At 41.9% G+C, this 25627-nt stretch overlaps 1 long non-coding RNA gene across 1 annotated transcript in view; it reads right to left on the bottom strand.

Moving 5' to 3' along the window:
- LOC141130139 (uncharacterized) overlaps positions 1–21118 on the bottom strand; it is a 51944-nt gene extending 30826 nt beyond the window's left edge. The window contains exon 1 of the long non-coding RNA XR_012242006.1: positions 20902–21118. This is a non-coding gene — a long non-coding RNA (uncharacterized lncRNA). The remainder of the gene's footprint in view (positions 1–20901) is intronic.
- Positions 21119–25627: the final 4509 nt, after the last annotated feature.

The raw sequence follows: 25627 nt of genomic DNA, 5'->3' as shown, positions 1-25627 counted from the left end.
AGCTATGGGTGGAAGTGACGTTTGACGTTGCTTCTGCCCTCCCATGCCATGGAGCCCAGCGGGTCCATCTTCTTCCTCTCATTCGGCAGCCCGGCATCCACAGGAAAGGACGCGATCATTTCCGCCACTACCGGCGTGTCTGGTAAGCGACGGATACGACCGAGGCGTGGCGGGAGGGGGGTGGGCACCTCTCCCGCAACCGATAAAAGTGATCTCGCTGTGAATCCACTTTTATCTTAAAGGAAAATACCGGGTTTATGGCAGCTAACCGCTGCCATAACAACGGTATTTAGCGTCAAAGTAATGACGTACGGGTACAGCGTTTTGCGTGAAGTGGTTAAACCGAAAAACAAAAATTTATATACACTCTCTAGCACCTACCTAGAAGGGTGCTACACTAGGATGAGTCACCCAGCCTCCCTGAGTCACTGAACCCTGACCCAGATTCACAGTTCAGGCTTAGCCCTGAGCTAAAAAAATTTGCTTACACTAACACCTAGCACCACACACCTACACTACCAACTAGCACACACTACAGTTACATCATTTATTTTACAAACAAGAATTATAAAACCAGCTTCTCTGTCCCTGATGAAGAAAAGCATGCTCACAACATGATGCTGCCACCCATAGGTGTGCACAGCCTCTTGCATTAGGGTGTGCACCCCAAAGCTCAAATACATATGCATGTGTATATGTACTGATGGTGTCAGTAGGGCAGTGGACAGTGTCATTGGTTTTATTTTATTTTTAAATAAATTATTTTATTTTGTAACATTTTTTTGGGGGATGAAATATCAGTGGTCTAAACAGGGGGGAATATGCACCACACAAGGCGATTAGGGTGTGCCCAGGCACACCTGGCACACCCTGTGCGCACGCCTATGCTGCCACCACCATGTTTCACGGTGGGGATGGTGTGATAAGGAGAGAGCTTATGTAAGCTACAATTCTGATGTAAGAAACAAATACAAATACAAATGGGGATCAGATATAGATATAAGCATTGGGGTCAGTAATGGTATATATATAGTATATCCTGCCAAGGAAGGCAGCCATAGACAGACTTACCCCACAATAGAAGACAGGAGGAGGATCTGGGAGTGCGCCGCTCTGATGGGTTGCTGCCTGTTGTATGCCTCAGCAGCGAACAACAAAGCAGCCCCATATATGGGGATGTCCAGGACAGAAGCAGCCGGTCTAATCAGCACTGCGTCTTCTGGCCCCAGAGCGGGCAGCTGCGCGTGCGTCGAGCGACGTCATAGACCGGACCAACGGCGCAAGCGCGGCAAGGATCGTTCCGCGCATGCGCCGAACTACGGCCCGGAAGGACGAGGCCTGGGCAATGTGCAGACTGCAGAGTCGGAGGAGAAGGGGACCCAAAAAGGGGTTCCCGAACCCCCGACTATCGGCGCACAATGATGTTCAAGCAAGTTGTTCAATGGATACGGGTCAAGAAATCGGGCTTAATCACTACATTACCAAAATGAAAAAATTACTGAAGAAAAACTCCAACCTGCATTGGCACATGGATTTTCTCCAACAGTATATACGTGAGAACCTGAGCCCTGTGGGTCTAAGGGTTCAAGTATTCCCATCTTTTCAACATGTTGGCATCGAGTTCAAGACTGCGTGGGAGAAAATTCTCACCCAATGCAGCATTGACCTTATTAAACTCCTGATATCACACTACCAAGTTGAACTTGGTCACCTCGATGAAGCGATAATTACATTCCAAACTAAAAATGATAACCTTAAAAATCATGCACAGTTCAATCAGAAATGGCAAGATGTCAAGGATTACATCACCAAAATCAACAAGGATATCATTTTTAAAAAACAGAACAAAATCATGAAAGATAAATCCGCCTTTGTGGAAGGGTATGCCTATCATTGGCACTCTCGCAGATTTAAGAAAGTAACCCCAAAAAAACGATCTCCAGACAATGACACGATGTTTACAGATGATGACACTGAAATTGACTCTGATTCCTCTCTATCCATTTTTTCCTCACAGCCTCTCACGGGAAGAGATTTGAAGGCCACAACTAACGATACTGGTGCACGTAAGAGACAATATGGTGGTGGGCACTTTACACCCTATCCTAAAAAGAAAGTAGATAAACAGGACATCAAACGTATGGAAGGTTCACAAGGGGCTCCTCCGGCTAAAGGTGGTGGTAATAACTCACAACTCAACTACATAGGCCCTAATGCACAGAAGGCACTACAAATGTTAAAATCACAAGGTCGCAGCAACTACGCACTCACGACACCCCAATCTAATGCAGGAGGTAACATTCCAAGTACCAGTTCCCTCAATAACACGCTTGCCAATATGACAGCTTCATCCAATCTTTCTAATCCCCTTAACCCAGTCAATTCATTTTCTCTCACCCAATCACAAATGTGTAAAAAACAAAGCACACTTGATTCCCATGTCATACCCAATGTCACACCGACCCTAAATTTTCCAATACCCGGGTTAGCACCCCCTCACACTTAGAACTTGATGTCATCAATCTTACCCCTTATTATTTTTCTGACCAAGATCTCAATGTACTCAAACTGGGATTGAGTTTCTGTCCTACACAAAAAATTGATAAATACGAGACAATTAAGGACATTTATATGTTCACTCGCAACCTCACATACAAGTTTCTTTTTGATCCAGATCGATTAAGAATGAAAGAGGAACGGGAATTTTTGCAGAGCATAAAACATTTTAAAATGGACGAGTTCAGAGCACTCCGTGATCTAATACTCCTCTTAGAGGAAAATGACACCATGTCGCATAATGATACTCCCACACCAGCATCTGTAACTCTGTCCACACCCATAAATAATCGATTTAAGCCTAAATCCCGGCAATTTCCCGATCTCTCCCAAAATCCTCAGATCTGGACATTCTTACAGAACGTTGTGAGTGACATTAAACATATGGACATACCACCCAGACAAAATAACCTGACTTCGACACAGCGCCAGGCTATCTCCAAAATATACAACCACCCGGATGTTATTGTAAAGCCCGCCGATAAAGGCGGCAATATAGTCCTTCTAACAAGATCTTTTTATGAAGCCATGTGCATGAAAATCCTATCCAATAAAGACTGGTACAAAAAAATTCCTTCATCTTCCACAGTATCTTACAAAAATCAATTCCTGGACATCATTGGAGATGCCTTTCTGAAGGGACTTATCACCAAGGATGTTTATGAATACCTGAATGTTCGGTCTCCCAGGGTGGCGACGTTCTATGCACTGCTCAAAGTGAATAAGGACCCTGTCGCCCCCTGGGAGACCGATAATTTCAGGTATCGGAAGTCTAACAGACCACGCTAGTAAACTTGTAAATGCTATACTCATGCCCCATGTCCCAAGGATACTTTAGACCTTTTAAAACAGATCGAGGGGTTGCCGGTCCCTCCCGACTCCCTGCTCGTGACCTTGGATGTGGAGGCCCTTTACTCCAGCATCCCTCACGAGCAGGGGGTCGGGATGGTCCGCACCTTTCTATATGAGGAGGATCACCACCAGTGGAATTATAACGAATTTATCCTGAGGCTACTTTATTTCATCTTGACTCATAACACCTTTGAATTTATGGGTTCCCACTACCTCCAGGTGCAGGGCGTAGCCAGGGGCACCTCTTGTGCCCCTGGCTATGCCAATCTGTACCTGGGGGGGTGGGAACGTCACTTGTTTTCTCGAGATCAACTGTCGGAATATCTAGATCATATTTTGATCTGGAAACGTTACATAGATGACATTTTTATGATTTGGACGGGTACCCAAAACACCCTACAACAATTTATGCAAATACTAAGTGTAAACCATTTTAACTTGAAATTTACTCATCAATGTGATATCAAAAGTATTAGCTTTCTAGATCTCGAGATATACAAAGACGTCAACAATACTTTGTCGACCAACCTATACCGGAAATCAACAGCAGGAAATACACTGCTTCACGCCACAAGTGCACATCCACCTACCCTTATAAAAAGTATACCGTATGCGCAATACATCCGCCTCTGGCGTAACTGCACTCATATGACGGATTTCCAACACCAGGCGAATCTGCTTAGATCCCGCCTGCTAGCCAGAGGTTACAGCCGATCACTTTTACGTAAAGCCTTTAACAAAGCAAAAAATAGACCACGGAATGAGTTACTCTATACCAAGAAAGCCCGATCACATGACTCCACTGTTAAACCGATTACCCGATTTTCTGCCCATTACCAAGACATTCACAGTATTCTTAGAAAGCACTGGCACTTTTTAACAGAGGATCCTATCCTGAAAAAATATGTTAACTCACATCCAGGGATAGTTTATAGACGTACGGTGTCACTTAAGGACCGTCTTGTATCAAGCCAATACAAAACTTTCAACCCAGCCTCTCCTTCAGAACCAAGGGGCACCTTGCCTTGCGGCAACTGCTCTTTTTGTCCTTGGATATCTCCTGAAAGTCCAATTTTCCTTCAAAACTGCGAAACCTTCCATCCAAAATTTCTAGCAACATGTCAGACACAGGGGGTGGTCTACTTGATAACCTGCACCTGTGGGGTCTTCTATGTGGGGAAGACGGCCAGACAACTCAGACAAAGAATTAACGATCATGTTTATTATTCCGGGAATGGGAAGATGCTCACACCTGTGAGCAGACACCTTGATCTTTACCACCGGTTTGACACATCGAGTGTTTCTTTTACTGTTCTGGCCGTCATCCCCAAAAATCCCAGAGGGGGTGAATGGGACAGGCTCATTTTACAAAAAGAATCCCTTTGGATAGAACGTTTAAATGCCATTAAGGCACCTGGCCTGAACGAGTCTCTCTCATATAAACCGTTTCTTTGAACCTGTTAAAAAAACCCCCCTCAATAACCCCTCATCACCCCCTCCACTGGATCAAAGTCTGTCTTTCGCCGTTTGCAAGCTGAAAACATTCACATGTCCAATAGAATGTCTGTCAACCAACAGTAGAGCATTAGAACGTTTTTTGGTGCCCTTTATTCAAGATCAATGTGCCTGTACTTTAAGTGTCCCCCCATTCCTCCCTTCTCTTACTGTATTGCTATTGTTTACCTTGGCAGCATACCTATAAGAAACAAATAGCTCCGCGCTTAGGTAATAAAGGAACTGCAGCCCCCCCAGCACAGAATAACACCTAAGTGAAATTCTAAGTAGTATAGAGTCCCAATTCGGGGTGATTGGCGCTGTTCCACTAAACCTCGTCTAATGTGCAGAAACTAGTGAAGTGTATCAAGTCAAAAATAAATAAATAGTGAAAACTGAAAATAAATTATTATATATGTAGGAATGATAAAATTTCAAACGTGTGGGAAAAATATTCTTGGTGTAAATGCGAAAAAATGCCCACAAATATATAAAGTGCAGCGTGTATTATCACCTTACTAGATTAGAGGTGATCAAAACAAAACGATATAAATTGGTGTAAAGAAAGTGGTATGAATTTCCAAAAAACCTTCAAAAAAATCCTTGAATAAAAAATGGTGTAAATATGTGCATAAAAAAGTGCTAAAACATATAAATAAGAACCATATAATCATAGATGCGCATAAAAGTGTTTAAAATAAATCATTAAATCATCAGTCCAAAAAAAATATGTCCCAAAAGGAAAAAAAGAGAAAGAAAGTCCATAGAACGTTCTTCCTAAAGTGCAATGGTAAGTCTCTTCAAACAACTAGCAGTACTCTTGGTGTTGTGAACTCTTCCAACCTTCCAAAGGACCCCCCTATGTGCCCTCACTCACCGGAAGAATTCACCCCTGCAGGGGTATCAAGCCTATCAGCCGTATCCTGCAGCAATGGTCCCTGGTGACAATCCTCCGTTCGGATCTCCACTCCTGGTATCCCGATCACTTCCAGTCAGTCCCCGCAGACACATCCATATGAAACAAGAATGAGCCCCATCGCGTAAATCTGTAAAAAACTTTGCTTTATTATAAAATAGTAAAAAGGAAGCAAACAGTGTTCCGCTGACTGATTGGCAGTCAAACAAAGTGTAGTGAAAGCAGCGCGGTGCAGCGTGCGTTCCACCGCTCGCTGCACACCCGGGAGTAAAACTGAAAGACAAGACGTATGCGTATCACATGGCCACGCCTTACGCGTTTCGTCATCAAGACGTCATCTGAGGCGCGGCCATCTTGGTACTCCATACGTCTTATATGTACGATGGAGGCGCCCGGAGGCCAATCATGGTGGAAATCCCGCCCCTCAGCCTAAGTAGAATAATGTAGGCACAAGGGATATGTCCCAAGCGCCATCTAATGGGCCGTAAAGAATACAACATGTTCGGCGCCTCCATCATAAAAACAGAACGAGGAGAAAGAAGGGAAGTGAGGGAATAATAAAAACATATTGGCACTCATAAAGCACTGGTACATCGGTAAGCAATAAAAAGTACCTATCAAAAAGGGGATAATTTAAACATAAAAATTTAAAAAATAGTAAAAAATTGTGATTCACATATATGTGGGTTGCTCAGAAATGGATCCACTTAAACATAATTAAAATGTACACACAGGTGTAGAACATAGTAGGGGGGTGATATACATATCTTTCCCAAAAATTGGGACTCTATTACCCCATATGAATCAATATACCCATTGACTATCAATGGGTAAAAGTAGACCCTATGCAAACCACATATACAAAACCATGTAAACTACCCTATATATCCTCATATTAATTACAATCAGTGTGCACCTTAGTTCTGAAAAAAAACTTATGATGTAAAAAATGGACATCCATAAATAAGTGATGCAATATAAAAATGTAAAATATGATATAGACTATAAAACAGGTGTGTGGAAGAAGAATACAAAGAATGAAAAAGTGGTGACCATCATTGTGGTACATGAGGGTGTAAGGCCTCTGAGATTCTCATGCAATTAAAAATTAGATAGAAAACAGTTCAGGTCTATTTCCACATTAAGTCCCCTAGGAACCAGACAATCTAGACGATGTATCCATCTGGTTTCATTTTGGGAGATTAGTTTTTTCTTATTGCCCCCCCTCCATTGTTCCTTGATCGTGTCAATGCCATAGAATATCAAACCAGATGGATCCCTGCGGTGATATTCATCAAAATGTCTAGAAAGATTGTGTTTAGGGAACCCCTTTCTAATATTATTAATATGTTCCCTAATAAGTACACGTAGGGGTCTTGTGGTCCTGCCCACATATTGCAGTCGGCACGGACACTCAATGATGTATGTCACATGAGTGGTATCGCAAGTGACTAGCTCCCTAATATCATTCTCTTTGCCACTCCTTGACTTAAAAGAGGTCCTCTTCTTAGGTTGCCTCTTGCTGACCCTACAGGCCAGGCATTTCTGGCACCTGTAGAAACCTTTCATGTCGGCAAACAGTTTCACACTCCTAGGAGGATCAATAACATTATGAACCAGATGGTTTCTGAGGGTTGGTGCTTTCCTATAAATAAACTGAGGTTTCTTTGTGAGAATTTTCCCTAAAGTCCTGTCTGATTTTAAAATTGGCCAATATTTCTTTACTATATATTCAATGGACCTATATTGGTTGTTAAAACCTGTTACGAAAGCTATATCTTCTGGGGAATTAGGCCTGAAATAAAGTTTTACCATCGATGTAATCATTGTGTGGGAGGGAAGTCCTGAGTCGTTTCAGGATTTCCTGGATGAACTCAATCAGAATGATTATGGTATCTCCTTTACCGGCAAATCCAATTATGACGTGATAGATTATTTGGATTTACAGATTTTTAAACAGGGTGGCGAATTGTCTACAAAAACATTTTTTAAGGTAATGGACCGCAATGGGTATATACCCACCTCTAGTTGCCATCATCCGAAATGGAAAGAGAACATTCCCAAGGGGCAACTTTTAAGAATACGGAGGAATTGCCGGAGCATTGAGGACTATCGAGATCAAGCTGATGCCTTGATTAAGAAGTTTGTAGACAAAGGTTACAAATTTGATCCCTTAGTCAAATTGAAGGATGAGATACAAGAGCTGGATCGGGATTCCTTGTTAGGAAAGGAACAGTGCAATAGAAAAAATTCCCCAGAAGATATAGCTTTCGTAACAGGTTTTAACAACCAATATAGGTCCATTGAATATATAGTAAGGAAATATTGGCCAATTTTAAAATCAGACAGGACTTTAGGGAAAATTCGCACAAAGAAACCTCGGTTTATTTATAGGAAAGCACCAACCCTCAGAAACCATCTGGTTCATAATGCTTTCGTAACAGGTTTTAACAACCAATATAGGTCCATTGAATATATAGTAAGGAAATATTGGCCAATTTTAAAATCAGACAGGACTTTAGGGAAAATTCGCACAAAGAAACCTTGGTTTATTTATAGGAAAGCACCAACCCTCAGAAACCATCTGGTTCATAATGTTATTGATCCTCCTAGGAGTGTGAAACTGTTTGCCGACATGAAAGGTTTCTACAGGTGCCAGAAATGCCTGGCCTGTAGGGTCAGCAAGAGGCAACCTAAGAAGAGGACCTCTTTTAAGTCAAGGAGTGGTAAAGAGTATGATATTAGGGAGCTAGTCACTTGCGATACCACTCATGTGACATACATAATTGAGTGTCCGTGCCGACTGCAATATGTGGGTAGGACCACAAGACCCCTACGTGTACGTATTAGGGAACATATTAATAATATTAGAAAGGGGTTCCCTAAACACAATCTTTCTAGACATTTTGATGAATATCACCGCAGGATCCATCTGGTTTGATATTCTATGGCATTGACACGATCAAGGAACAATGGAGGGGGGGCAATAAGAAAAAACTAATCTCCCAAAATGAAACCAGATGGATACATCGTCTAGATTGTCTGGTTCCTAGGGGACTTTTTTTTTTTTTTTTTTTTTTTTTTAATATATTTTTATTAAAGTGAAATATAACAAAAATATACATATATCTCAGAATGATTGCATTCTTGAAAATACAGCAGCAAGAGTTTCAGCACTCACAGATTTCAATGAGTATTTATAGGTTAACCCTCCAATAATTGGTTCAGAAGCTTAACATAGTGTTGATATAGCATAGGGTTAATACTTTGTGAGCACCTGAAATAAACCAAGATAAGTGTACATAGGAAAAAACCCTTACTTTGGTATATAGAAACTGAGAGATAAATAATAACAGAAAAAAAATAAAACAAGAGAAATTATATGAAAGAGAAGAGAGTAGGAGAATAAGAAAGGTAAAAGAACAGAAGGTAGGAGGGGGGGTATGGGGGGGGGTTGTTGCTGGCATGCATGTCTACGCACCAAAAGGGAATGATATGTTAAGGTGTAGTTGGCTAAGCTTAGACTAGAGGTTTAAGAGGTTTGCGTTATAAGTTCCTTATAGGCAGATGTAGATTGAAATTTTTTCCAAGAATCCCAGGTTAGAGAATGTTTCTTAGAGGTACCTCTAATGTCGTGGGTGATGCTCTCCATAAGATGTACCTTATCGACCATTTGTAACCAATCTCTTATAGAAGGGATTGTTGGTTGACCCCATAAAGTAGGAATTAAAGCTTTGGCCGTGTTTAGTAAATGTGGAATAATTGAACGTTTATATGTTCTTATGGGAGTTTTTGTGGAATGAAAAAGAATAGTCCATGGGTCGTTGGGTATATTGACATCTGAGATCTGTAATATTAGATTGCGGATAGTGTCCCAATAAGGTCGAATGAGTGGGCAAGACCACCAGATGTGTGCGTGAGTGGCTTTGTTCCCACAGTTCCTCCAGCATAATGGGGAACTGGCGGGGAACATTTGTTGTAATCTGACTGGGGTATAGTGCCATCTAGTAAGCAATTTATAGTTGACCTCTGACATTTTTGAGGCCAATGAGGAAGTGTGGACTAATTGGAGGATCTTTTCCTTTTGATTATCTGTAAGGGAAGAATCTAAGTCATGCTCCCATTTGGCCAAGAATGGTGGGAAGTTAGGGTTTTGAAGTGTAATGAGAGCTTTGTAAAATAAAGAAATTCCATGTGAAGGGGGATCTTTTGGATAGAATATTTCTTCTATGGTATTTAATTCACTCAGACCTCTAAGCGGATTGGGAAAGGATCTTAAGAAATGTTGTAATTGGTGATATCTCCATTTATCTAGAAATGTGGTGGGTTTAGGAGTAAGTATCATGTTTAATGGTTTGAGTATATTGTCACGGAGGACATGGTGTAATAGAAGAGGTTCTTCCGTTCCCCATGATTTAAAGCCTGGATCTAATAAACCTGGTAAGAAATATTTATGATTGAGGAGAGGTAGTAGAGGAGAATCATACTTCCATGAGAATTTTTTATGTAGGGCGTCCCAAATATCTAGGGAGGATATAGTGAGAGTCGAGGTAGATCGAGCTAGGTTCCTACAAGAGCGGGGTATCCAGGGGGCTACCGAGAGATCCACACCACTTAAAAAGTATTCAATTTGTACCCATAGTTTCGATCTAAAAGCGTATTTCCAATCAGCCAGCCTGGACAAGATAACTGCTTGATAGTATGCCTTAAAATTAGGAAGTGCCAGACCGCCTGAGCATTTGGCGCGAAATAGTAGCTCTCTCGATATCCTGGAGTGACCGCCCTTCCAGATATATCTGGAAATCAGAGTTTGTAATATAGTGAAGAACCCCACTGGTACTCCCATTGGAAGCATTTGAAAGAAAAAAAGGATGCGGGGTAGTATGTTCATTTTGATTATGTTCACTTTCCCCAACCATGTGTGTGATAAATTGGACCATTTTCGTAGATCCTCCCTGATCCTATTTAGCAAGGGAATATAATTGTGTCGAAATAAAGAATGGAGATTGGGAGTCAGATATATACCTAGGTATTTCATGCTTTTTAATACCCATTTAAAGGGAAATAAGGGCTTAAGGGAGAGAGCTTCGGACTTGGAGATATTGATGTTTAAAATTTCAGATTTGGATAAATTTATTTTGAAGTTAGAAATGGATTGAAAGGTAGAGAATTCAGACATTAAGTTGGGAATTGAGATACGTGGTTGCTGGATAAAAAATAGTACATCATCCGCATATGCCGCGTATTTATGGGATCTTTTGCCTATTTGTATGCCTTTAATATTATCATTATGCCTAATTGTAGCTAGGAAGGGTTCTAAGGTGATAGCAAAGAGGAGAGGGGAGAGAGGGCAGCCTTGTCTGGTTCCATTATGTAAGACAAAGGGGTCACTCAACGTCCCATTAATTCTAATTTGTGCTGAGGGGTTTGAATAAAGGGATGAAATTCGGTGGAACATCCTAGGTCCCAGCCCAAAGTGGCGTAAGGTCATCTTAAGATATTCCCAGTCCACCCTATCAAAAGCTTTTTCAGCATCAGTGGAGAGGAGTAGGGTGGGCTGGGCGCATCTCCTAACGTATTGGATTAGGGATATTGCACGAAGTGAGTTGTCTTTTGCTTCTCTATTGGGTATGAATCCTGATTGGTCTGCTGATATCCAGCTGGGCAGAAGAGGGAGCAGCCGGTTTGCGATTACTTTAGCAAAAAGTTTGATGTCAACGTTAATTAGTGATATTGGCCTAAAACTGTTACATAGAGTGGGGTCCTTATCGGGTTTAGGGATGACAGTGATGTGAGTTGATAGAGATTCTGGGCGTAGACCTGAAGAGTGAGATATAGAGTTTGCATAAGCGGTGAGACGAGGGAGTAGGATATCGCTGAATGTTTTATAATATAGAATGGTGAACCCATCCGGTCCAGGAGCTTTGCCGGATGGGGATGATTTCAATGCTACCAGGAACTCCTCTACCGAGAAATCCTCTTCCATTTCTTTGAGGGCAGATATGGGCAATTTGGGTAGGTTAGCTGCTCTCAAGTAGGAAAGCAGGCGGCTTCTTCTTTCTTTTTGTGGTAAAGAAGACAGGTCATTTTTAACATTATATAGGCCTTCGTAATACTCTCTAAAGGCCTTAGCAATATCTGGGGTTGCATGGGCTAAATTCCCTGTTGGAAGTTTGATTTTGGGAATAAAGGACTGTGATTGTTTAGTCTTTAAAGACCTGGCTAGCAGCTTGCTTGGTTTGTTACCCCATTCATAAAATTTCTGTGATAGACGTTGGAATTTTCTTTTAGTATCTAAATTGAGAAGGGATTTTAGTTCTTCACGTTTGAGTGTGAGGGATTGAAGGTGCTCTTTATGCATGGAGAGTTTGTGTTGTTTGTCTAGAGCTGCTATTTGCTGTAGAACCTGATCAATCTGTTGACCATGCTCCCTCTTTTTCCTAGCCCCGAGCTCGATAAGACGACCCCTAATAGTAGCCTTATGGGCTTCCCATACAACAGAGGGAGAGGTGTCAGAGGGTTTATTTTCTTTAAAATATTGTGAGAGATGAGAGGCTAACATGGAAACTTCGGCTTCATCAGAGAGAAGGCAATCATTGAGTTTCCAATTGTTAATGCGTCGTGGTAAGGAAGGCACGGTCAACGTCAGTGATACAGGTGCGTGGTCTGATATAGATGCGGTGCCAATGTGAGCAGATTGCAGGAGGGGAAGATGAAAATGATCTAGGAATATATTATCTATTCTGGAATAGGATTGATGTGTTGTGGAAAAGTGTGAATAATCCTTCTCCTTAGGGTGGAGAAGGCGCCAGACATCCATCAATTGAAGATCCAGGAGCTTTTTTTTAACAAGTTTCAGTTGTTTAAAGGAAATATTAGAGCGGCCTTGGGATGTGTCAATTGTTGGATCCAATGGCATGTTAATGTCGCCCGCTAGGATAGTAAGGCCTTTGGCGAAGTTTGAAAGTTTAGTTAGTGTTTGTGAGAGGAAAGTTGACTGATTTTGATTAGGACAGTACACGTTTGCAAGAGTACATTGAGTGTTACCTATGAAGCCCTTTAAGAAAAGGAAGCGACCATGGTCATCTGCCAACATGTCAGATAACCTAAAGGATACATTTCTGCAGAATCCAATGGCCACTCCTTTAGCTTTATTAGTGTCTGATAAACTATAATACCACTGTGGAAAGTGGGATGAGGTTAGCTTAACGGGTGTTGTGTGAGTTAAATGCGTCTCTTGGAGAAAAGCAATTGAACATGTGGTTTTTTTAAGTTCACGTACTAATTGGTGTCTTTTAGCAGCAACATTAAGACCCCTAACATTATACGATATAACCTTTAATGTAGCCATTGTTAAAGCATAGTACGTACCTTCAGCCTATATTTCCATGCATACCAGCCAGAGGGAGGGAGTGGAAAGGGAAAAAGGAGAGGGTTTTTTTGGAAAGAAAGAGAGAGAAAAGAAAAACAAGAAGAACACATGTGAGAATCACATATATAAGTTAAACAACTTGTGGGAAACACATATTTATCACGCAGAAAACTGCAGTGTTCCCATTGGGGAGAGAGAGAACTAGAGGCCGACCCAATCCTTAGATGAGAACTGGATAAGGCAAATATAAGGCCAATCGTTCTCGCCAACCCCAGAAGGAAAGGGGGTGTCAGGGTTGCGCTGTAATGGAGGGGGGTAAGCAGAGGAAGTGTGTCCCCACAGCGCGCGACCTATGAGAAAACAAATAACTTATAACTATAAGTAAGTAATTAGTTCCATTTAGGAATGTAAATATTACCAATTTGTAACCAGGATCAGTTTGATCAAAACAAAACCCCTAGGCAATAAAGTGCAAACTAATTCGGTACTTAAATTACGTACCCAAGAGTAAAAAGTAACAAAGCACGTTGGTCATTACCACTGTATGACGGTTTCGGCCATATTTAGTCAGGCACACTGACAAAAAAAAAAAAAAAAAAAAAAAAAAAACACCAACTGCGGCCGGAACCTGACTTAGTATTGACAACCTGTAGGTAAAAGATTATCCATGATAAGAAAATTAGTATGTGTAAGAAGTTACATATTTCAACCGTGCTTTTGTGCTGAGCCTGGAAGAGAGGTACGCCTTTTCTTTGAGGGGGTCTTTCTCCAGGGTGGGTCCGGTAGGCTCAGAAATTTAGGGACTGGGTCTTGCCAGCCTGGGAGTTCCATGGATGGAAGATTAAGATCTTGCAGGAAGGTTGGGAGTTCCTCTGGAAATCTCAGCGTGTGTGACCGACCATTTTTTGTGGCAATTAGGCAGGCTGGGAATCCCCATCTGTAGGTGATCCCGTCTGAACGCATGTGGTCAAGGAGCGGTTTCAGAGCTCTGCGGCGGTCTAAGGTTTCCTTAGAAAGGTCTGGAAATATGGTGATGACTGCTCCGTCAAAGTCTACGTTAGGCAAGCCCCGCATCTTCATCATAATAGCATTTTTGTCTTCAAAATAATGCAAGCGACAAATAACGTCTCTGGGCTGATCTGACTTAGCATTACGGGGTCTTAGGGCACGGTGTACTCGGTCAAAGCGTAGCGGTGCAGTGGCTGAATTGCCTAAGATGGTATTAAAGATGCCTCTTATAGATGGTTCTAGGTCATTATCACCCGTTGCTTCTGGCAGACCTCTGACACGAATGTTATTTCTACGGTTACGGTTCTCGAGGTCTTCGAGTTTATACAGGGAGGCACGGTGGGCAGAGGCCAGCTGGGTAACAGTGTCCTGTAGTTCTTTAATAGCTAAATCATGTGTGTCTTGTCGCTGTTCCGTTTCCTCAACTCTGGTCAGAATATGTGTCATATCAGATCTGACAGCAGATATCTCCTTTTTTTATGGATTTCTCCAGACTGTGAAACATTCCCGCAAGTTCTTTTTTGAGGCCGCTCATTAGCGTGTTCATTTCGGAACCCGCAGGGGATCCTGGATCATCCATGAGGTCTGAGCAGTATGAGGAGGTCGGGGAGCTGTCTCGCACAGATGCAGCGTGAGATGATGGAGAGACGCTGGTCCGTGAAGTTCGGACCTGATCGTCTCTTGCGTTAGCCAAGTACTGTTGAATAGAGCCAGTGGAGACTGGAGCGGGCAGAGATCTTTTACCTGAACGTTTACCCTTGGCAGACCGTGGTTTGGGTGTTTTGGCGGGCATTACTGGAACTATACGGTCGATCGCCGTGGGGGATGCCCCCTACTCACATCTGTTTAGAGACATGTTTCCATCATAGTATGCAAGCAGTGTTAGAAGTGCTTCAACATTCACTTGGAAAAGCAATGATAGTTGTACCGATGGAAGTTTATGGGAGCAGAAGCTATGTGTAAGATATAGTAGTAAGGAATTGGTTTAGGAGTACTTGGAGCACCAAGATGGCCGCCAGCCTCCAGAGGTAGGCCGGAAAGAGGACTTTGTTTGCGGAAATAAAGTATGCTGTCTGTCACTGTATGAAGGGGTCAGTTGATGGAGTGCAGGAGAGTTCAGCAATTATGTTATTAGCTGGGTAAGGTTAGCAGGGGAGATGGTTTGGAGTACCAAGATGGCCGCCGTCTTCCATAGGTAGGCCGAAGCCGCGGACTTTCCTGAAATTCGCGGCCGGCCGAGTAAGCACCGTTCGCTGTGGGCCTAATACAGCGCCGCGGGGCACCAAAACTGGGGTCCTGGCGGAGTGGGAGCGTGCCGATTCGGGCCAATGGGGCTCTACAGAGGGATGGGAAGGCAGATGCCTCTGTACTCACTGCGCCCGTTTGTAGGAGAGGCCGTTCCTGTAGGCCGCAAGATGGCGTCCGGCGGGGAGCAGTCCGAGGCAAAGAAGGAGATCACCAGGCAGCTCCCCTCAGGCATCCAAGGCTCTCCCGACCGCCGACGGCGGCACGATCGGGTAACCAGGCACAGGCTCCTCTTGTCCGCTTGACTGTAGGCCTGATGGGCGGCGTACACGGAGCTCCCCGCAGGCCTCAAGATGGCGGCGGGCACACAGGGCCCAAGTCCGGATGGAGGCCCGGGGCCAGATTGAACGCAGCACCGGCGGCCAATTTCCCCTGCCAGCCACAGCGGAGGTAAGCTAAGCGCTTCTGAGTGTGGAAAGGTGCTCCACGGATTGAGGATGGGCTAGGATGGCGTTGGATGGGAGTATGTAGAGCGGAGCTCAGCTTCCACACGTCCTTCTCCTAGCTCGTCCGGACACGCCCCCCGGTTCCTAGGGGACTTAATGTGGAAATAGACCTGAACTGTTTTCTATCTAATTTTTAATTGCATGAGAATCTCAGAGGCCTTACACCCTCATGTACCACAATGATGGTCACCACTTTTTCATTCTTTGTATTCTTCTTCCACACACCTGTTTTATAGTCTATATCATATTTTACATTTTTATATTGCATCACTTATTTATGGATGTCCATTTTTTACATCATAAGTTTTTTTCAGAACTAAGGTGCACACTGATTGTAATTAATATGAGGATATATAGGGTAGTTTACATGGTTTTGTATATGTGGTTTGCATAGGGTCTACTTTTACCCATTGATAGTCAATGGGTATATTGATTCATATGGGGTAATAGAGTCCCAATTTTTGGGAAAGATATGTATATCACCCCCCTACTATGTTCTACACCTGTGTGTACATTTGAATTATGTTTTAGTGGATCCATTTCTGAGCAACCCACATATATGTGAATCACAATTTTTTACTATTTTTTAAATTTTTATGTTTAAATTATCCCCTTTTTGATAGGTACTTTTTATTGCTTACCGATGTACCAGTGCTTTATGAGTGCCAATATGTTTTTATTATTCCCTCACTTCCCTTCTTTCTCCTCGTTCTGTTTTTATGATGGAGGCGCCGAACATGTTGTATTCTTTCCGGCCCATTAGATGGCGCTTGGGACATATCCCTTGTGCCTACATTATTCTACTTAGGCTGAGGGGCGGGATTTCCACCATGATTGGCCTCCGGGCGCCTCCATCGTACATATAAGACGTATGGAGTACCAAGATGGCCGCGCCTCAGATGACGTCTTGATGACGAAACGCGTAAGGCGTGGCCATGTGATACGCATACGTCTTGTCTTTCAGTTTTACTTCCGGGTGTGCAGCGAGCGGTGGAACGCATGCCGCACCGCGCTGCTTTCACTACACTTTGTTTGACTGCCAATCAGTCAGCGGAACACTGTTTGCTTCCTTTTTACTATTTTATAATAAAGCGATGGGGCTCATTCTTGTTTCATATGGATGTGTCTGCGGGGACTGACTGGAAGTGATCGGGATACCAGGAGTGGAGATCCGAACGGAGGATTGTCACCAGGGACCATTGCTGCAGGATACGGCTGATAGGCTTGATACCCCTGCAGGGGTGAATTCTTCCGGTGAGTGAGGGCACATAGGGGGGTCCTTTGGAAGGTTGGAAGAGTTCACAACACCAAGAGTACTGCTAGTTGTTTGAAGAGACTTACCATTGCACTTTAGGAAGAACGTTCTATGGACTTTCTTTCTCTTTTTTTTTCCTTTTGGGACATATTTTTTTTGGACTGATGATTTAATGATTTATTTTAAACACTTTTATGCGCATCTATGACTATATGGTTCTTATTTATATGTTTTAGCGCTTTTTTATGCACATATTTACACCATTTTTTATTCAAGGATTTTTTTGAAGGTTTTTTGGAAATTCATACCACTTTCTTTACACCAATTTATATCGTTTTGTTTTGATCACCTCTAATCTAGTAAGGTGATAATACACGCTGCACTTTATATATTTGTGGGCATTTTTTCGCATATACACCAAGAATATTTTTCCCACACGTTTGAAATTTTATCATTCCTACATATATAATAATTTATTTTCAGTTTTCACTATTTATTTATTTTTTACTTGATACACTTCACTAGTCTCTTGGCAGCATACCTGTCTGCCACATATTATTTGACTGTTTTATTTATAACCATGCTCAGATTACTGTATGTATAATATTGTAAATGTTTGTTCATCTTTTGATTATACCTCCCCCCTGTGGTGACGCATGGCGCAGCGCCCTTAGCATTTTTCGTCTCATTTGGTATCAGGCTGGCCATCACTTCCAGTGGTACCCATTGCATAGCGCCGCACATCCGGTCCGACTCTCTGACCGGATGTGCGGCGATAGTCGGGGGTTCGGGAACCCCTTTTTGGGTCCCCTTCTCCTCCGACTCTGCAGTCTGCACATTGCCCAGGCCTCGTCCTTCCAGGCCGTAGTTCGGCGCATGCGCGGAACGATCCTTGCCGCGCTTGCGCCGTTGGTCCGGTCCATGACGTCGCTCGACGCACGCGCAGCTGCCCGCTCTGGGGCCGGAAGACGCCGTGCTGATTAGACCGGCTGCTTCCGTCCTGGACATCCCCATATATGGGGCTGCTTTGTTGTTCGCTGCTGAGGCATACAACAGGCAGCAACCCATCAGAGCGGCGCACTCCCAGATCCTCCTCCTGTCTTCTATTGTGGGGTAAGTCTGTCTATGGCTGCCTTCCTTGGCAGGATATACTATATATATACCATTACTGACCCCAATGCTTATATCTATATCTGATCCCCATTTGTATTTGTTTCTTACATCAGAATTGTAGCTTACATAAGCTCTCTCCTTATCTACAACTACTTGATGTGACATACATCTGGGAGACCCTGGTGTCTGTTTGCTGCCCGCCTGAACTTTGCCAGATACACTTTTTATCTTTATCGCTTTTAGCGACCCACTGACCAAGTCCACCTGTGTGAACAATTTTTCTTTTGTACATTTATTTGGTAAGCAATATTTTATTTACATATTATGCTAACCCAGTCCATGTTCTCTCCCCCGTCCCCCTCTTTCCCCCTCCCCTTCCCCCTTTTCCTTTCCCCTTTCCTTTTCCCTTTCCCTCCCCTTCCCCTTTTCCCCTTTCTTTCCCCCATGTTTCCCCCCCCTCCCCTCCTTTCTCCCCCCTCCCCCCCCTTTCCCTATCCCCTTCCCTCCCTCCTCTCCCTCCCCCCTTTCTTTCTTTTTCCTTTTCCCATCCCCCTTCCCTCCCTCCTCTCCCTCCCCCCCTTTCTCCCCCCCTCCCCCCTCCTTCCTTTTCTTTCTCCCTTTACCCTTTCCCTGCTTCTCCCCTTACTCTCCCCCCTCCCCCCCCTTTTTTTTCCTTTCCCCTCCCCTCCCACCATCAATTTTTCTTTTTTCTTTTTTCCTTTTACCTCTCTGCTTGTTTGACCCCCTTTTTTCCCTCTCCCTCTCTGTTTCCCCCAGTCGTGCGTTTGAGTGTTTAAACTTTCAGATCATGTATCATCATTATCCTCCACTCAATTTTTATATCTCACTGTTTTTTATGTTTTTCAATGGTTTTACGGGCTCCCCCTTGTATGGGTTGTCCTAGACCATTGGTTTGTGCTGCCCTTCCATCTGAGACTTGAATCTCTTATAGGACCTCTGCCTTGCCTCGCCACTGGAGGGCGCCTTTTTCTATCCAAGCTGTTACTTATATATGCTTTCATAATATACTCAGTTGAGAATAGCTTACAAATACTGTGATTTTGACATATGTTTTTCCTTTTTTCTTTGTCTGTACGTAATTTTAATAGAACCTCTAGCTGCTGAAGAAGCGTTCCTTGTCAACGTGAAACATGTAGAGCAATTGGAGAATACACCACTCTGGAATACGAGACCTGCAGTGCTCCCCTAATCTCAACCCTCTAGGGGAAGTTTACTCTTTTTCTTTATTTGGATTATGAATGAATCGTATACGAACATATAGAAATACATAGATAACTGCTGGATAGGATCCTCAATGGTGTTATTAGATGTGTTATATGCCTAGATTCGATGTATTTTTAACAATGTTTTGTCTATTCCTCGTGCTTTTTGTATGCTATTAATAAAATTTAACTTTTTTATATACCTTCTGTAGTCCATTACAGTTGTGCCTTAAAAGTCCCAAAAGTTCCTTTTAGTTTCTTGATGCCCCTAACTCAGTATTGGGGACGTTGGCACAAGTGACCACAAGTACCTACAGAGTCATCCTGTATATTAGGTACTTTAATACTAGGACCTTCCTTTTGCTAACTTGTCATATTAGCAAGCTGGTGATTGGCTGCTAGGACCGCCTCCTAGCAGCCAATCACCTCCTGGTTAACGTGAAAAGTTAATTCAGGTGTTTGGCAGCTGCCTCTCTCCATGCATTGCTGGTCCCGCCCCCAGTCCAGAATTGTCCCGCCGCCCGCTCTGCCAATGACACCGGCAGAGGCTAGGGACAAAACCGGCAGCGAAATGGCACGATCGCGGTGGTCCAGATAAAGCAGTAGCTTGGGCCAGACGTGGACCGCGGGCCCCCGATTAGTGATGCCCAGTCTATCACATAAAATCCCAATAAAAGACATTTACGTTTTTTGGTTTTAACATGACAAAATGTGGAAAATTTCAGGGGGTATGAATAATTTTTCAAGGCACTGTATATTGAGGAGTGACAGACTGCCTGATTCGTTGTGCTTACTGGGTATAGAGGTGGCACATCTCATTTTTTTCCCTTTCCGAACAAAATTTAGGATCAATGTGTGTATTTTAGAAATAAAGAAGCACGGAATTGGAATAGAAATGGTACAGGAGAGTTATAGCAGTTTAGGAAGGATAAGCGTTTTAAACAAATGTATTATCCCAGTTCCAGTCAATTCAAGTTGAGGCAGTGGTGGCTGGTGAAGTTTTAGGCTGGGGGGGCGCCAGACCCCGCCCTTCCTTTTTTGACCCCTCCCACTTGGTGAAAATGGGCGTGGTTTCAGCGAAATAGTGGGCGTGGCTCTAAGGTGGTGTGGTTAGCGTCTGAGATGAACGAGGGATGGAGGGAGAGGGAGAGAGGGATGGAGGGACAGCAGGCCCAGATCCTACACAACAATAGAAATATGTGTATTCTAGAAAGTTTAACAATCAGCAGATAAAGATACTCCAAACACCTGGTGTTAGCACTTCAATCATCACGGCACCATGGTTGTTGTGGTGTCAGGATGATTGAAGCGCATTATTTCTATTATTACATTGTAATATAAAATTAAACCATTCAACTCACCATAATGCCAAATCAGTGGGAGCCCTGAGCGTGTCACTAGCCACGTCACTTGCCACCAGATGCCATCAGGTGCCCCAAGCGGAGTCCATCCTTACATGCAGCCTGTGTCCCTTCAAATGCAGCCTGTGTCACATCAAATGCAGCCAGTTGGTGAAAAGAGGATGTAGGTGTGGCGCTGTTCTAATTAGGCAATATACAGTTTCCCCTATTTGTGTTGTTCTGCTATCTTTGCACCCTTTTCAGTGTGCCAGAGCATGTATTACAGGTATAGGACAGTGTAGGGGAAAAAACCCCGCCAAGGGGATATTAAAAAAAAACATTTCTTACAGTGAAAGTCAATACTTAGACTAATGGCAATTTTTGTGCTAGAGGTAATAAAAACCCTAGGGGTTATAGGGCTGATTCAGTTTTCTTGACATATGTAAAGGAGTGGAGGAATGGTGAAATATGTTGGAGTGCTATACCCTCTGCATGGAGTCAGCATCCATGTTACACAAAAAGGAGATGGAGTGTGCAGATAATGTGTCACAAACAGGTATATGAAAAGTGAAATAAATGATCAATAAATGTATAAAATGAAATTAAAATAAAATAAAAAGTTAAATAAAAAAAAATGTCAAATGTGTGTTACAACCTCTGGCAGGCGTTTAACATCCTACATTTAAAATCAAAATGTGTACATCAAAGATGTGAATCTAGTAGTAAAGAGTGAATTAAATTAATTTAAATAGAGAAAATAGAAGAAATGAAAAAAAAAATGCTATTTAGATGAGTGTGTGTTGCACCCTCTGGCGGGTGCTGACCAGTGTGTGAAATATTTGCCCTCCTAGATTAGGCCTGGTGTGGTGATGATGATCAGAAAAAAAATTTCCAGAGTGATATTAAATTCTTATTTGCAATACATTATAACATAAATACAGTGACTTGTGCTTGAAAAGTGTCCAGTGCTTGCTGAAAATTGATTGCTTAAAAAGTGAAATCTTAAAGACTTCTTCATTAGGTGACGGCCAGTGATTGGTGCTCCTTATCCGCACTCACCGAATGGCCTCACCCCCCCCCCCCTCAGGGGTACTACTGCGCGTTCTCAGTATCTGCCACTGTGTATCAATTTCTGGAGCCCCTGGACCGTGTTTATGGTGTTTGGCGATGTTATTATTCGTTTTCCATGTATGAAAGAGAAGGGATGCCCATAGTGTGAATCCGTATTAAAATATATTTATTTATTAGGAATAAGAAAAGTACTCACATTTGGTATATGTAAAATAAGCATGTAAACATAGAAAAAAAAGGGATGCTGTCAGAGTCCTATTCTCGGCAGACCGGAAGTGACGCAAAGACATCCGTAACCCCGCCCTACACGTTTCGTCATAAAGACGTCAACTGGAGCATCCATCTTGCTACACTTCCTGTCTTAATATAGTATGCGGTGTGTCCAATGCGCCTGCACGAAATAGCGCCGCCATTTTTGGTAGGATGATGGGGACTGAAGCCTGCATGGTTTCCAATTGGCCTAAATATTTGATGTTTTTCGAAATGATGTTTGTGCATAAACAATATTGTTTATATTAGACGCCAATCGGATTGGAAGAAGGGATTAGTTTATTATTAGAACTCCTATAATAGTATTTTTGTGTGTGGCCCAAGAACCTGTAGCCAATCATAGGCTTGTATATCTTAGTCCTGATCCATGTCATTGTAATATATTAGATAGAGGTCACCGCATACTATACACGCCGTATTGTTGGCATAGTTACAAAAAATATCCTAACAGAAAATGCTTGCTAATAGGATAAACACACCTATAGATTAATACTAAAATAGACATAGGAATAAGTGTGCGCAATAAAATAAGCAATTTGAATGCAATAAAAAATATTGGTGACATTAAAATTAAAATTAAAACTGACCCACTATAAATTAAATAAAATAAAATAAATTATAAATGGAAATAAAATGAATTGCAACATGAAATGTGTCAAATAAGACTAGTAGATAAAATATGTTGGTGGGACTATGAAATGGGTGAGTTTTATAGGGATATTGTAAAAAGGAAAATAAAAAACAAATATAAAATAAAAAAGAAAAAAGTGATAATTAATCTGTAGGTCCTAATTGGCCTGTAAATTCAAAAGGATATTCGGATTACTTTTAGGATCTGGATTCTTTATTAAGCATATATCAGATCTTATGTGTGTGAGGGTCGAATGTAATATATAATATGTGATATAATGTAATATGTAACATATAATATGCAATATGTAATATATTCTAAAATCCTATTTGAAGTCTAAAATTCATTTGTCTAAAATAAAAGTTAAAAATAGAACATCGGTCTGTACCAGCACAAAGAGAAAGGAAGAGGAAAGAGAGAAATGGTTTAACCTCATATCCTAACCCATATACATCAATTAGAGATGTTACTAATTTTACTCTAAAGGATGCCTCAAATTTTGTAGGCAAATTATTTTCATCTAGAAAACAACCTGACGGGATTATTATGGGCATTTCTTTGTTTTGACCTATGTGTGGAATGTGGTCCCCATAGCAACTCCTTTTGTTTGGATGTAGTATTCTCCTTTATGCCAGAAGGTAGTTATGACGCACTCAGGATTATGAAACAGAAATGGAGAAGTTGTTGAAAACACAGAGTACATACAAAAAATTAAAAGGAAACCCAAAAAGTGATTATGAGAAGTTAAAAATAACAAACATGTCATACTTACCTCCACTGTGCAGCTCGTTTTGCACAGAGTGGCCCCGAACCTGACCTTCTGGGGTCCCTCGGCGGCTATAGCCGTCGACTGTATCACTCTGCCCCACCCCCCCGGCACGCCGCATCATTGGATGTGATTGACAGCAGCGTGAGCCAATGGCTGCGCTGCTTTCAATCCATCCACTCTAGCCAATCAACGGCCAGGCTGAGCGGCGAAGAGGAAATCGGGGGCAAGCGCAGCAGGTTTAGGGGTTCAGGTAAGTAAAATGGGGGGGCTGGGGGGGCCAGTATTGTCGGATGTTTTTTCACCTTAATGCATAGGATGCATTAAGGTGAAATAACGTGAACCTTTACAACCCCTTTAAGATCTCACAAAATGAGACCAAATGGATATTCCAACCGGACTCTCTTCAACCAGCAGGAATGAGTATAGATGTTGGTCTAAACTGCTTCCTTACCAATTTTTTGAGCCACACCAGTACGGACTAACCCGTTTTATCACATTTCATCATTAGATGTGAAATTCAACCTGGGGCTATATTAATTTGAAAATATGCTACAAAGATCAATATACCAAAAAGGGGGGTTTAAGCATATACTACATCTGACCCTGTAAAGGGGATCTAGCATATGCATTGAGACCACATTCCACACATAGGTCAAAACAAATAAAATCCCCATAATAATCCCGTCAGGTTTTTTTTCTAGATGAAAATAATTTGCCTGCAAAATTTGAGGCATCCTTTAAAATTAGTAAAATTAGTTACATTTCTAATTGATGTATATGGGTTAAGATATGAGGTTAAACCATTTCTCTCTTTCCTCTTCCTTTCTCTTTGTGCTGGTACAGACCGACGTTCTATTTTTTAACTTTTATTTTAGACAAATGGATTTTAGAATATATTACATTCGACCCTCACACACATAAGATCTGATATATGCTTAATAAAGAATCCAGATCCTAAAAGTAATCCGAATATCCTTTTTGAATTTACAGGCCACTTAGGACCTACAGATTAATTATCACTTTTTTCTTTTTATTTTATATTTGTTTTTTTTTTCCTTTTTACAATATCCCTATAATATTCGCCCATTTCATAATAGTCTCACCAACATATTTTATCTACTAGTCTTATTTGACACATTTCATGCTGCAATTCATTTTATTTCCATTTATAATTTATTTTAATTAATTTATAGTGGGTCAGTTTTAATTTTAATTTTAATGTCACCAATATTTTTTATTTTTTATTGCATTCAAGTTGCTTATTTTATTACGCATGCTTATTCCTATGTCTATTTTAATATTAATCTATAGGTGTGTTTATCCTAGTAGCAAGCATTTTCTGTTAGGATATTTTTTTATAACTAGGCCAACAAATTTGGCGTGTATAGTATGAGGTGACCTCTATCTAATATATTACAATGACATGGATCGGGACTAAGATATACAAGCCTATGATTGGCCACAGGTTCTTGGCCCATACACAAAAATACTATTATAGGAGTTCTGGTAATAAAAGAATCCCTTCTTCCAATCCAATTGGCGTCTTATATAAACAATATTGTTTATGCACAAACATCATTTCGAAAAACATCATATATTTAGGCCAATTGGGCTTCAGTCCCCATCATCCTACCAAAAAATGGCGGCGCTATTTGTTTAGCACAGGCGCATTGGACACACCGCATACTATATTAAGACAGGAAGTGTAGCAAGATGGACGGTCCAGTTAACGTCAGTATGACTAAATGCGTAGGTCTGTATGACGAAACGCGTAGGGCGGAGTTACTAATGTCTTTGCGTCACTACCGATCTGCCGAGAATAGGACTCTTGACGGCATCCCTTTTCTTTCTATTGTTTACATAATTATTTTACTTATACCAAATGTGAGTACTTTTCTTATTCTTAATAAATAAATATATTTTAATACGGATTCACACTATGGGCATCTCTTCTCTTTCCCAGGAATTGATACACAGTGGCAGATACTGTGACCGCGCAGTACCCC

The sequence above is a fragment of the Aquarana catesbeiana genome, linkage group LG02 (assembly GCF_042186555.1).
Source record: "Aquarana catesbeiana isolate 2022-GZ linkage group LG02, ASM4218655v1, whole genome shotgun sequence".
In the NCBI taxonomy this organism is placed as follows: Eukaryota; Metazoa; Chordata; class Amphibia; order Anura; family Ranidae; genus Aquarana; species Aquarana catesbeiana.
This window is presented reverse-complemented; position numbering and strand designations above follow the sequence as displayed.